Below are 14,684 nucleotides of genomic sequence, written 5' to 3' on the forward strand. Positions count from 1 at the left end.
TCTTATGATCTCCAACAATAAACATGTTTTGGTAGGTACAAGTGTTAAACATATCCTATTCCCCATAAGTTTCTTTGCAACAACTATGCGTATTTTACATACTTAAAAATATTCTACTGGCAAAGCATTTAATTAGACTGTATTTGCTCTCACCTGAAAAGCAGCATTGGCATTCACCTACATGTAAACAAGATAAATTGCGCCCATGTGTTTCAATGTGAACACAAATCCTTCAAAATCAGTAAAATGCATTAGATTGGTGGATGACACAGTCGAATCCTGTTGAGTTTCGAAAGGCAAACTGAATGCGATTACCAAAGAGACAGCATATTGTTCATGGATAATATCACACAGGAACATATTTTTTTCTGGTGTGTGCAAACTCACTGTCAACTCCTTGCTGAAGCGTGTGCAAGAAGATGTCAGCAGATAAAGTGAAATAAAGAAGTAGAAAGACGGTACTGAAAACAAAGAACTTTGCCGCTGACATCAAAAGGCTGTTCAATTGATATGATACAAACCCAGTTCAGTGACCGAGAAACTTGCAAATTCCTTATTCAACATACTGATTAAGACGCCAAAAAATGTCCAATTAGGTGATCTTCTGCAGCATAATTGGCAAAGTCACTTCTAAACAATCCAAAACCTTAAGTAGAATTCTGCTTCATTAAAGAGGGCAAGTTCAATTAAATCCAGAATCCTTCATCTGAAAAGCAGGTTACTGGTTGGGGTCCTTTATTAAAGGAACACTCAGAAGGCTATACTGGTATATGGTCCCTAAATAAAATATATGAATAAAGCAGATGACGAGAAAAAACTGTATATGAATGCATATGTTAATAGAAGACCCCGAACAAAAAGATGCCTTTTAGTTCAGCCTTGAAAAGCAAATATAGCTATGTCACTGAGTTTCACACACATGATTGAGTTGCTCGCAGAACATGGAACTGTGATGATTGTCATGTCTTATTAAAGTTAAATCATGTCATATTCATGACTAAACGTTCCGACTCCTGCTAAAAGGGGCACATGTTTGAACACATTGCAGGCATGTGGCGTCTGGGGTCTATCAGGCTGCTGTGCTTCGACCTTTCTTTTCATAGTTTTATTGATCAACAGGTCTGTCAAAGCTCTATTCTTGGCTCCAATTCTTTAGCACTGGTAGTTGAAAGCACTTGTGATTGCATTCACACATGGCATTCTTTAAAGGCAGGTCTGTTAGGTCCCAATGAAAGGAAGGCAGCCTAGAGCAATCCTATGAAGTGGCTGTTCTAAGTAATCATCTGACTTTAGAGATAAGCACTAACAGCCCTTTTACAAAACTGTTAATTAAAACGAACTTGAAGTCTGAGGATTCCCTTCTTCTGCAAAATGTGGTGCTTCCTGGGTCAAGAGTTCATTAAAATGTGTAAGTATGAACCTTTTTATGTCTTTAATAGCCAGCAAGTCACATTCCCCAACCGCTGTAATAGCTTACTCTAAAGAAATCAATCTGGATTTCATGTTTCTGCTCAAAGGCAAAGCTAAATGAAATTAAATACACCCTATTTCAACTTAAAACAGACAGTGCAGGTGGCTGTAAGTGGTATAAGTTCCAGCTTGTCAGAGGTGAGTAGAAACAGTCGAGTAATACAGGTCCTCTACTAGGATATGTGGAACCCATGTTGGCACACAACCTTCAATCAGGTGTCAGATCTACAAAAGGAACTGAAAAAATTAAACTGGCAGTCATCAAAGAACAACACCTCATCTTATCACTCTAGGGCCAGACAACTGATCTGCTTCTCCTTGACCTCTTGGTAGTTTACAATACTACAGTTCACAAGGACTCACATTTACATCTGTCTAAAAAAAAAAGTGTCTGCCCAACATCCACAACTGTTTGGACCACGCTTAAACATTGGATGAGTGAATGCTTCTCGTGTCTTGCAGGTGAAAAAACCTGAAATCTGAGCACTTGGAGAACACCACACCTTCACTTCTCTCTCCTTCGACTTACCTCATAGCGTAGATCTTGCTCCATCAACTAGATCGAAAGCCAAACACATGGAAACACTTAACACTATAATTCAACTGCTTCTGCCCACCTGCCTCCAAAAAGCTGATGTTAAGAGTGACAACTTGTAAGTTTCCATGCTGAACTGTACTAAGAGAAGCCTGGTCAATGGTACATAGAGAATATCATACTGTAATTTACAGAGGTCTGCAAAGAAGCTCATTAGAATTCAAAATCAAACTGCTAGGATATTAAAGCTGCAAAGGTTTGACCATGCCAAACCAGTTCTGACAGCAATCCACTGGCTCTCAGTGGATAATAGGATCAATTTCTAGGCACTTGAAATTATCCATAAAGCTTGCTGGAGCCACCAAGGACACACCATGGCTACATAATATGACCCAACACTACACTCTTACAAATAACCTTCATTTCAGAACAAATGATCCTCAAATATCTATTTAAGTGGCTGAAACACAGCAACCATGTCTTTGGGTGTACTGGGCCCTAAACTGTGTAATATCATAGCCCCTCAAGTCAGAGTGGAACCAAACTACTCCAGAGTCAGAAAATGTCTAAACATTCCACTCTACACACAATCACTTGTCTGAATCTAGTCTTGTTGGTTTTGCATTCATTAGATGCAGGGCTACTGTTTCCTATCATCCTGCTAGACTCAGATAACCCACTGTGTATTACACATTTCTAAGCTATACTTTGTCATTTTGTGATACAGACATCTGTACACACTTCCTTCGGTGCTTTACAAAACACCCAAATAAATAAACATGCTGAACTGGGGTGGAAAACATGGAATCCCAGACTGCAATGCTCAAGGACCTGAATCTACTGCTTGTTGGACAAAAGTAGATGAGTAGGACATCCAAGCTAAGAGTAATCTAGGGAACTCATCAGTATCATTGTGGTCTGATAATGAGAACTAGGCATATTTAGCCAATGCAGCAAAATTCTGAAGAAACTGTGAATCTACAAAACAAACAAAAAAAATCAATTTCTAAGTTTTCAACTCATTTTTTTTAAACTCTAAAATCTCACCAAAAGTACAGCATTAAGAGCGGTGACATTGCAAGTGTCACTAGTGACAGCGCAGCAGTTGATTTTGATCTCAATCACAAAAAGTGACAAACACTTCCTGCGATTTAAACACTGGACAAAAATAATGGCAAAACAATTTAATAACTAAAATGGTAGAAACACAAGGTCACAATTCTAGCCGCTGGACACCCCTTACCGATGAGCCAGTAAGTCATCAGTACATGTTTTTTCATCAGTTCTCTGTTGGTTCCTGTGGGTGCTGAGCAGTGCACATAAGTATACCACAGGTGCTAGAAAATGAGGAGGCAGCTAAGAATTTCAGAAGCATTGGGATATTTGGGAAAGCAAAGATCGAAGTCCAACTTGTAAAAGATGCAAACACTGATAACCATTTCATATTTGTTGGAAGTCAGTGTGTGTCTTAGAAACAGACATCTTTTCCCCCCCTTATGGCCAAAACCCATGCATGAAACATTTTGGGGGTGCCAGTTTACATGTGAAAAGTGGAAAACATGTCCGTGTTTGCATTTTGTATGTTATTTTATTAATATTCAAGTGTGAGTGTTTCTATTAGTATGTGTGATCCAATTACTCCCTAAGAGATATTACCTACAGATCAGCTCTTGGACATGTAGACAAACATCAGCATATACAGCCAGATTCATCAAGCGAAATGCGCTCGCAAAAGGGCCAGATTCTGAGAATCTGGCCCTTTGCGAGTGCAATTTTTGCATTTGGGATTCATCATCCCAAATGCAAAAATCGCTTAAAAGAATTCGCAAATTTGCGAGGATTAGCATATAAGGAATCTCTATTAGAGATTCCTTAAATGCTATTCATGAAACATTTAAAAATTGCGAATTCGCAATTTAGGAGCGCTATTTACCACGAGGTCAAACCTCGTGGTAAATAGCGAAAATTTAGAAAAATGCATTTAAATGCATTTTTCCAAGTTGCATGTTACACACACACATGTCCTTTGAACATGTGTGTGCACAACACCAATGTAGATTACATTTCAGGGGTGCTACGGGGTGTCCTTTGGACACCCCTGGCACCCTTGCAATCGCATCCTTTTTTGCGATTAGCAAATTGCTAATCGCAAATAAGGAATAACTCCCCATTCATTCCTATGGGCCTTCATTCCAATGGGCCTTTAGGCCCATAGGAATGAATGGGGAGTTATTCCTCATTTGCGATTAGCAATTTGCTAATCGCAAATAAGGAATGTGTAGGAATCTCAATTTATTTAGCGATTCCTACATGAATCCCGATTTGCAAGTCCTTATTATTATTATTATTACATTTCTTAAGCGCACAGCTACCCGTAGGTTTCCCGGCGCTGGGAGTAATAGCAGTATGCAAAATGTGGGAGAGTCCAGTCAGCAGTTTTACAGATCGAAAAGCCAGGTCTTAATTCCCTTGCGGAAGGCAAGGAAGCACTTTTCAGAGCGCAGAGGGGGGGGTAGAGAGTTCCAAAGAGAGGGAGCCAGGAAGGAAAAGGAGCGCCCTCCCATTTTTGCTCTCTTGATGCGCGGAATCCGGAACTTGTTCTGGGTAGAGGACCTAAGCGTACGTGGTGGGAGATAGTGCTGAACCAGATCAGATAAGTAGCGAGGAGCTTTTCCGGACATTATTTTATGCATGAAGCATAATGCCTTAAATTTAACCCTGCTCTCGATCTTCAGCCAATGTAGTTTACGCATATGGGACGAGGCTGAGGATCTGGCGGGTAGATTACAAATAAGGCGAACAGCCATGTTTTGTACTACCTGGTACTTCTTCGTTACCTCCTTACAGGCACCCAAAAGTAAGATGTTGCCATAGTCCAGGCGAGAGATGACAAGAGCCTGGACTACAGTTCTCAGGGTGTCGGCAGGCAGCATCCACGAGATTTTCCTAAGCCACCTGATGATGGTGGTACAGGTGGCGGAAACTTTCAGGACGTGCTACCTGAAGGACAATTGGTTGTCCAGGAGGATGCCAAGATTACGAGCAGAAGAGGTTGGGGTGGGGAGAGGGCCCATCTCCGGTGGCCAATGTTGTGGGCCCCAGAGTGGAATGTCATGGCCAAACAGGAGAAGTTCAGTTTTTTCCCCGTTTAGTTTTAATTTGTGCTCCAACATCCATGCCTTAATAGCGATTACTTAATAAACGCTATTAAGGACTCGCTAATCGGGACTTTGATGAATCTAGCTGCAAGTGTTTTAGAGGCTATATGGCGGGCTCTAGAGAGGGGTATGTGATTGCTTGTATGAGCATGCATGTATGTCAATTTGAGTGTCATGAAATTAGCCCGTTCCTTCACACAATCTTATTTCACTAGTGCTTTCCCATGCCTTGATTTATTTCTATTTCTGTGCTTCCTGATCTGCCATGCTTTCTTCTTTCATGTTGATATAACCACTGTTCAAATGTTATTTATTATCTTTTAAAATGTCTTTGCCTCTGATCCACCCAGGCATTTCTAATAATGTATCTATTTACACCTCTTTCCTCTTTTCCTTTCTGGCTGCAATCCTTCTCCGCTCTGGGTTCTGGATATCACATTTCTCACCTGTACAAGCGCCCCTCTTCTCCTCATTCTGTGTCTCAAAATCCTACAGTATTCAGCAGTGCACGCTCTCTCTCTACACATGTTATATTATTTTAATTTATTACCCACCCGAATCATCCCCAAAGGGGTATCTCGGTGTGGGACCAAGACGACAGGCATTAGGCAAAAAAAGGCACTCTTAAAATATGTAGGTCTTAAGCACTTTTCCTAAATGAGATATTTTCACAGGTGCGTAGTTGCAATGGCAGTTTATGCCAAAGATGAGGGGCAAGGAAGAAGAATGAACTGCAGCCTGACCTGGCCTTTCTAAACCTATGGACATTAAACCAGGCCTTGTCACAAGATCTTAAAAGTCTGGGAGGGGTGTAAAACAAATGTTTAGAGGCTAAATATGTGGGCCCTTGTCAATGGAGGGTGTTGTGGGTTAAACAGCAGGTCTTGAAAATAATTCTATTTCTCCTCGGTAGCCAGTGTAGGGACTGAAGAAGAGGGGCAGTTGCCGTGTCTGGGGGAGCTTACATACAAGACGTGCAGTGAAGTTTAGAGAGCAGCTTCTCATTTATGGAGGTCAAAAGTGAATTGCCATAATCCAGACGGCTGATGACCGGCGCCGGGACACATTTTTTTTTGGTGGAGAGTGGTAGCAATAACTGAGGTTTGTTCTGTCATTGAAAGGGATTGGTCCAGGCGGACTCCCAGGTTTTTTTACCACTAGTTTGGGTGCTGGGGCCAAATCTAGTTCTGACGGCGACCAGTCAGGTGAACAAAGAACATCTGCCTAACAGGCATTACTGTCTCAAAACACCATCACTGGGGTCCTTAGCTTTTATTTTCTGAGCTCTGTGTCTCTGAGGTCTATCTTACCCTACAATGTCTCGGAGAGCACAATCCAGTTGTCATTAGCCCACTTGATTTAATTCCTCTCCCTGTGATGGTAATTTGGGCATGCACCAGGAATGGACAGTGTGCTAACAGATGAGGAAAGTTATTCAGTACCCTTGTATTGATCCATGACCGCAGACCAGGGAGAGCACTTGTGACCTCTTATTAGCCAAACATAAGATACATTATTGGCCACACACACGCAAATGTCTTAACAACATCACTGCGCTTTCTAAACAAAGGCACTATGTATTTGTCATTGGGAGATTCCAGTAACAATATTCATTGCTAGAAATCATAAGTGCTGTTTTCGCTCTCTTAATCATGTTTTTATGTAGTTGTTTTTCAACAAGTGATCATTTCAGACCAGTCTACTGAAAATAATTGGTGGTGACAATCTAATAGACAAGGCAATTTTACCTGCTTAAGGTATTATGTTTAATAGGGACTTTAACAGCTGTAAGTTCTCAATCCAGGGCCTCTAGCTGTGGAACTCGCTTCCCCGAATATATTCAATCTACCTGTTCTTTAGTAGTTTTTCCATCATGCAGCAGAAACCTTGCTTTTTCAATCTACTTACCCACTGAACGCATGTAGCAGCTTGTAAGCTGGTTTTCTTTTCGAACATCAAGAAGCCAAATATGGTGAACATACACTGATAAGGACTAAATAACGGAACTGTTCGACCTGGCGTTCTTGCCATGGTTTCCTCTGACCTTTTGCCTTCAGACTTCCTGTTTTTCCTGAAATTGTTTTCGCTGTCCTTGGGATTCTATGTCAGGACCGGAGGCTTCAGATTATGCTATATCTTCCTTCGCTTTATTAACATAAAGAAACCACAGCAGCTTAGGAAAAGATATAATAAGAACAAAAAATGCTTTAAACATAAAGCATTAACGCAATGTTCAACAAAAATCAACAACAACTCCCAAGAGTCTCTTTGTTATAATCATAGTCCACAGTCCTTTGTCACTGTTCATCATCCCTATATAACCGGACTTCCCATCATCTTCCTCCACTTTCTTCGCTGCTCCCGCAGCCAGATAAGTGTTTTTCTATTTGTCTCCTTTTATTGTGATTGATTGTCTTGCGGTCGTTGGGGACTCCTTGCAGGGTTTATTTCCTTTCAGAGTCCCCTAGTTGCGGGAACGTTCTACCGTTCCTACGCGACTTTTTCCCACTTGTGTGCGGTGTGTACATAGACCGCAAGGGGGCGGCCTGTCGCCTCGCCGACCCTCCGGCGCGCCTCCGCGGTACGAGGAGCCGCGCCGTGGGGTCTGCTTGCGCAGGGGCCGACCCTCGCGTACCCCTCTGACACCCGGTGTTCCGGGTCTGTACTAATTTGACGCCCCTTGGGGTCCATATGGCGGTTTTGACCGCGTGAATCGCCTTCGGGCGAGATCTGTGCACCTCTTTATTCGTGTGTGGCCTAGCGCGCTTGAGGGGTACGTAGACCCGGTCCCGGCGAGGAGGGTCTGCGCGCTTGGGGGTTGGTGCAGCCCACCTGCCACGTCAGCTGGCCCAAAACGTGATCGCAGCCGCTGGGCCTGCCCACATTCGAGGACTTTCTCGGTTGCCGCCCTCTTGGGTGCCCCGCATTTGCCCTTGGTTCCGAGATGGAAGGGGAGTATGATGAGGGGGCCTGCCCCTATCTGCAGGATGATGAGTTTTATCAGGCGGTGGACAACTCCATCTATCGTTGTGTGACGGAGGTGGTAGGGCCCATGGAGGACCGCCTTTCGGCCCGCATCGTGGAGGAGTGTGCCAAGCTTGCAGCGGCGCAGGTGCCGCCGTCCCCCGAGCTCCCGGGGACGTCCGGCGGGTTGCCGCCCGCTCCGAAGAGACCCCGGGGTGAGGGGCCTTCATCGGAGGCCCAAGGCGTGGATAAGGACGCCTTCGAGCGTCTTCGTGACGCCTTCCTGGCCAAGGCGACGGCGGTGCCTCCGACGCCCTTGGTAGACCCTGGCACTTCGGGCGACCTGTCGACGGCGCCCGCCTCTCCGATCTACGACTCTCCGGACACGGATGACGACGGGGAGTCGACCCGTTCTTGGCTCCCGACGCCTTCAGGGAAGGAGATGCCCCGAGACGAGTCGGGCATGCTGGATCCGGACGAGATCGTCCACCCCCGATCCGCGGCCTGGGCCCCGGGGGAGACGGTGGCAAAGTTTGTCGCGGGCCGGCTGCGCAAGCCCCTGGAGAAGGAGGCGAGGGGTTGCCTGCGCGGGGAATGCCCTCGGCCTACCTTGGAGGGGAAGGTGGCCATGACACCGGAATTGGACCCCAAGATGGCCACCTTCCTGGCGAAATTCATGAAGGACCCCAGGAAAGGGATCGATCGGTCCTGGCGGGCCTGCCAGGACAAACTGTTGGATGCGGTCGGGCCCGCCACGAAGATCCTCGATATGGCGGAGGAGGCTCGAGCGAATGGCACCGCCATTTCACCGGAGGTGCTCTCCAACTGGGCCCAGAGGGTGATCGTCTTCTTGGGCAACGCCAACTGTGCCCTGTCCACGGAGCGGCGGCGGTCGCTCCTTATTAAGCTGGACCCGAAGCTGGGGGACCTGGCCTCGTCGGAGGCAGGTGCCGTGGCCCAGGGTGGCCTCTTCGGTGAACCTTTCATCCGCGAGCTTGGAAAGTTCGTGAACACGTTCACGTCGCTGGACAAAGCCCAGTCCAGCATCAAGAGGGTGTTCCACCAGCGTTTTTCCGGAGGGGCCGGTCGCGGCAGGGGCCGCGCGATCGGCCGTGGTCAACAGACCAATAACCGTGGGCAAGGCTCCGGAAGAGGTCAGTACCAGACCTCGGCCAACTACACCAATTTCTACCCCACCAGGGGACAACGCTATGGTGGAAGAGGATTCCAAAAGAAGTCCGGACAAGGGAATGCCCCCGGTAAGTGTACTTTGCTTGGATCAAGTTCCGATTGGGGGGCGGCTGGCAAGCTTTTACGGGGAGTGGGAGTTGCTCACTGCCGATGCTTGGGTTTTGCAAACTGTGAGAGGTTTCCATATAGAGTTTCACGACCAGCCAACTCAGGTGAGGCCCCCGCGCCCGATGGTTTTCTCAGATTCCGACGCGCGATTGATAGACGGGGAGGTCTCGGACTTGCTGCGCAAGGGAGCCATCCGCCTATCAACACGCCACCCGCATGGGTTCCTCAGCAACGTCTTCTTGGTAGACAAGACGGATGGGGGCAAGAGGCCTGTGATCAATCTCAAGGAATTCAATGGGTGGTTGGTCTACCGTCACTTCAAGATGGAGGGGATCCACCTCCTTCGGGACGTGCTCCTCCCTCGGGATTGGATGGTGCGACTGGATCTCAGGGATGCCTACTTGGTCGTTCCCATTCACCCCCCTCATCGTCGTTTCCTACAATTCCTGTGGGACGGCCAGGTGTTCGAATTCACCGCCCTGCCGTTCGGCCTTTCTTCGGCCCCGTGGTGTTTCACGAAGGTCCTTCACCCGGTAGTGGAGTTTCTCAGGAGCCAGGGGGTCCGTATGATAGTGTACTTAGACGACATCCTCCTCATGGGGCAGTGCCCGGAGGTGCTGACAGGACAGCTGCGGCAAGCGGTCGGCCTGCTTCAGAGACTGGGGTTCGTCGTCAACGGCTCCAAGTCAGTCTTGGTTCCCACTCAGCAGATCACCTTTTTGGGTTTCGTGGTGGACTCGGTGCAGGCGGTTTTGAGCCTGCCGAGCCGGAAGGTCGCAAAGATACGGCACCTGCTTCGGCAGACGATCGCGAGGGATCGCACGTCACTGCGCCATGTCGCCAAGGTGGTGGGTCTTCTGTCGTCCTCCATCCAGGCGATTTTCCCAGGCCCGCTGCACTACAGGGCTCTTCAGCGCCTGAAAGCGCAGCATTTGCGCCGTGGGATGTGTTACGATCAGTGGGTTCCCCTCACGGACGAAGTGAAGGAGGAGATGTCATGGTGGCTGTCTCACATGGAGGCATGGAATGGGCGAGCGATCTTCGGGTCGGCTCCGGACTTAATCATAGAGTCCGACGCCAGCAGGTCGGGCTGGGGCGCCCGGTGCGGGGATTTTTCCACCGGAGGCGCCTGGTCGTCAGAAGAACAACAATTGCATATCAATTGTTTGGAGCTCCTTGCGGGCTCCTTCGCGGTTCGCTGTTGGACGAAAGATTCGGTCAGGGCTTGTGTCCTGCTACGGATGGACAATGTTTCGGCGGTCCGATATGTGAACCACCTGGGAGGTCCTCGGTCCCGCGCATTGGCGGACTTGGCGAAGGACTTCTGGGATTATTGCCTGTCTCGTCACATTGCGGTGACGGCGGAGTATCTGCCGGGCCAGTCCAATCAGGTAGCGGATTGGCACTCTCGACATCTCAGGGATGCCAGCCAGTGGAAACTGGATCCGGAAGTCTTCCGGTGGCTACACGCCCTCTGGGGCCCCTTCTCGGTGGACCTCTTCGCGTCCCGTCTCGACCACCAGCTGCCGCGGTTTTACAGCTGGAGGCCGGACCCTCTGGCGGAGGCCACGGACGCGTTCTTGCAGGATTGGAGTCGGGAACAACCGTTTGCGTTTCCCCCGTTCTCCATGATCATGCGAACGGCGGCTCAAATACGCCGCCAGGGTGCGGACCTGGTGTTGGTTACACCGCTGTGGAGGTCTCAAGTATGGTTTCCGGTTCTTCTGGAACTTTCCTGGGATTTTCCAATCCTACTCCCCCTGTTTCCTCTGCTCCTGACGAGCCCGGATCGGGAACCTCACCCTCTCGTCATGCAGAACACTCTCCGCCTCGTGGCGTGGAGGCTCTCAGGAGACGCTGGACGCTCCCGGGCCTTTCGGGGTCAGCTGAGCACTTGCTCTCCAAAGCATGGGCCGATAGTACGACGAAGCGTTACAGATCCGCTTGGCTTAAGTGGATGCGTTGGTGTTTACGAAGGGATTTGGATCCCATGGTCGCCGGCCTTGTTCCCGTGCTGAATTTCCTGGCTCATTTGGTCGACAAGGGCCTGGCGTATAGAACGATCAATGCTATCCGGTCGGCGATTTCTGCGGGCCATGATAACATCGATGGCCATCCGGTGGGGGAACATCCTTTTGTGTGCCGGCTTCTGCGAGCGGTTCGCCTCGCGCTGCCGCCAGAGCCCAGGTACTCCGTCCTTTGGGACGTCAATTTGGTTCTGAACCTGTTCCTATCGTGGCCAGCGAATTCTTATCTGTCTCTGAAGGAGCTGTCGGCGAAATTAGCCATGTTGTTATGTCTGGTCTCTTGTAGGCGCGTCTCGGACATGCGCGCGCTGGATGTTTCTGCACGCATTTTTTCCCCGGAGGGGGTTACTTTTACGGTGGGCCGACGCACTAAGACGTCAACACGTTCCATTTCTTATCCAGCCTTTACGGACACTCCTAAGTTGTGTGTCGTGCGATGCCTCAAAGCATATGAGGACCTGACCTTGGATCTGCGCCCTCCGGGCGAGCGTCAGTTGTTGATTGCCCTGCGGAAGCCACACAAAGCTGTCTCCCCCCCCACTATCGCTCGGTGGGTGCGTTGGGTCATGCAAGAAGCGGGCATCAATACTTCTCTCTTTGGAGCACACTCCGCCAGGGGGGCCATGGCCTCTAAGGCATTCTCGGTGGGTGCTCGTCTGGAGGACCTTATGCGAGCGGCGGACTGGTCCTCGGATTCCACCTTCAAGAGGTTTTATTTTAAGCCAGTGGTGGATTTAGCTCAGTTGGTGGTAAGTAAGCTTTAAACTAGCATAATCTGAAGCCTCCGGTCCTGACATAGAATCGAAATTTGCCTAGCTTACGTAACGGTAAGTTTCAATTCTATTAAGGACACGGAGGCGAGGATTATCCCACCCAGACTACGGTGGTGTCTCTACCCACCCGTATGGCAGTAAGTAAAGCGTTTTCCTTTACATTGTCAGTACTGTGTTGTTCACTGAATGCTCCTCGCCTTGTTGTCGCCTTCTCCTGAGCCACCTCGCTGATGCTGTTCCTTTTTTGACAGGCAACGATGGTGCTAAGCAGGACCAATGAGGCTTAAGCGTGATCTGCGCGAAGAAAGAGGAGGAAGATGATGGGAAGTCCGGTTATATAGGGATGATGAACAGTGACAAAGGACTGTGGACTATGATTATAACAAAGAGACTCTTGGGAGTTGTTGTTGATTTTTGTTGAACATTGCGTTAATGCTTTATGTTTAAAGCATTTTTTGTTCTTATTATATCTTTTCCTAAGCTGCTGTGGTTTCTTTATGTTAATAAAGCGAAGGAAGATATAGCATAATCCTCGCCTCCGTGTCCTTAATAGAATTGAAACTTACCGTTACGTAAGCTAGGCAAATTTCGATTCTGTGCACTTTACCTCTGCTGACCAGTGCGCGCTGGTGATCTTTCACTAAAACGTGGTAACACAGACTTATTCACAAACGGCATATTTAATTTAACGATAAATCCCTAATAAAGCGCACTACATGTGCCCAGGGCTTTCTAAATTAAATGCCACTAGTGGCCGGCAGCACTGGTTGTGCCACCCAATTAAGTATCCCTTTAAAAACGTCCCAGGCCTGCCATTGCAGAGCCTGTGTGTGCAATTTTAAACTGCCATGCCGACCACACAGGTTAAAACTCTTGCCAGACCCAAACTTTCCTTTTTAATACATATAAGTCACACCCCTAGGGTAGGCTCTGAACAGCCCAGAGTGCAGGCTGTAATGTACTTACAAAGCGGGACAGGTATTTTTGAGTTTTACATGTCCTGGTATTGAGAAACTCTTAAATTACTTTTTCACTACTGCAAGGCCTATCTCTTCATTAAGATAACATTGGAGTTACCTTATTACATTTTGTAAGTGTAATCTACAATTGGGAAGAAAGAAGGCCCCCAATTTTGGTATTCCTGGAATCACAATTTAAAATCATAACATATGGTGGAGTGGGTTTTAAATTGCAATTCTAAAAATGCTACTTTTAGAAGCATTTTCTTGTTTTAACCATTTGGTGCCTGCTGCCTGTCGAGGATCACTTGTCTGGGGTGGGTGACAACTGGGCTTTGTATATTCCCCCTAGACAATGGGAGCTTAGGTGCGACCTGATGGGCTATCCCGATAGGGTCGTAGGGAGGAACTGGACCCAGCATCACTTACACCTGAATAGGCTGTGCCCTGTACCCACACAAAGGGCTGCATGCCCCCTTTGTAGTGAGTCTGGAGACAGGGCATGAAGCACCTTTGCACTTCAAAGGCATCTTTTTGCAGGCTCCCCTACTTTAAAGGCACTATTGAGTATAATAACTGAACCTCAGACACCATAGCATCAGTACACTTCTGGACCTACAGATACTCTGCCAAGAAGACTGCTGTGCTGCTGAAAAGACTGCCACTCTACTGGACTCCTGCTTTGCTGACCTGCTGCCCTCCTTGCCTGGGTGAGAAGTAACTGGACCTGCAACCCTTGAAACTAGAGTGACTCCAAGGGCTAGTTGCCTGGCCTCATGATTTAAAGTCTCAAGGACATAAATGACTTCCAACTTACCTGTTCTGCACCAGGACTCTGCCACCTGTGAGCCTACCCTACCAAGTGGCGCCACCCCAGTCCTGGACCCTTGGAAGGGGGGCTAAGGTGCTGCTCCAGTAGAACCAATGCATCACCGCTGTTGCAGAGTTCAGAGTTGGCGCATTTCCACTGGTGCGTGGTTAGCACTGATGCAACCCTGCTGTTGCACGAATCTGAACTGAAGCATAGCCGTGTGGATTGGAGTCGACGCATCGCCTTTGGAACCCCCACTATGCAATGCTTCTTCCCAGGGCAAGGTCGACGCATGCACGTCGAGAGCAGACTTGACATTGCTGCAGAGAACTCCACATCCCAGCCCTGATGCTCATCCGAGCCATCGGACCGTCCCTGTTGCAGTTTTTGGAGCCGACGCATCATCGCTGCTGCTCTCCTGAGAGCCAACGTATCGCCTCATCTGTACCCCCGCATCCCTGCTGTCGACAGTACCCTCGACATATCCTGGACTAAGGTACTTTTGTTCAGCAGGCCAAGCCCGGTCCCTATAACCGGTCCATGCTCCATCGCATTGTCCCTGAACTTTTGACTTTATCCCCGGTCCAGCGTGACCAGGTATCCCAAGTAAGCAATTATTGATACAAAACGCTTTTTCTTTTTTTTTTTATACAAATCTCAAGTTCTACTTATTAGATTTTTGTCATTT

General features: G+C 48.0%; 1 protein-coding gene across 11 annotated transcripts in view; it reads right to left on the bottom strand.

The window, feature by feature from the left end:
- ADD1 (adducin 1) overlaps positions 1-14,684 on the bottom strand; it is a 582,264-nt gene that overhangs the window by 43,766 nt on the left and 523,814 nt on the right. The window lies entirely within an intron of this gene.

Source organism: Lissotriton vulgaris, chromosome 3_2 (assembly GCF_964263255.1).
Source record: "Lissotriton vulgaris chromosome 3_2, aLisVul1.2, whole genome shotgun sequence".
Classification (NCBI taxonomy): domain Eukaryota; kingdom Metazoa; phylum Chordata; class Amphibia; order Caudata; family Salamandridae; genus Lissotriton; species Lissotriton vulgaris.